Source organism: Charadrius vociferus, unplaced genomic scaffold (assembly GCF_000708025.1).
Source record: "Charadrius vociferus isolate BGI_N301 unplaced genomic scaffold, ASM70802v2 scaffold1158, whole genome shotgun sequence".
NCBI lineage: Eukaryota > Metazoa > Chordata > Aves > Charadriiformes > Charadriidae > Charadrius > Charadrius vociferus.
The window spans coordinates 118,727-118,933 of NW_009649701.1; positions in this window are offsets into that span (position 1 = coordinate 118,727).

Here is a 207-nt window from a genome sequence, read left to right on the forward strand (position 1 = left end):
TGCACCAGCACCATGCACGCCCCCGGCTCCATGCACGCCCCCGGCACCGGGCATCCTGCTCCGTGCACGGCCCTGGCACCATGCACGGCCCCAGCACCCCGCAGGCCCCTCGCAGGGCCGCCAGGGGCCCACTCCCAGGGCCGGGGGCAGGAGGGGAAGCCCATCCTGGCAGGAGCGCGTCCCTGCGGGCAGGGGGAGCCTGTCAGC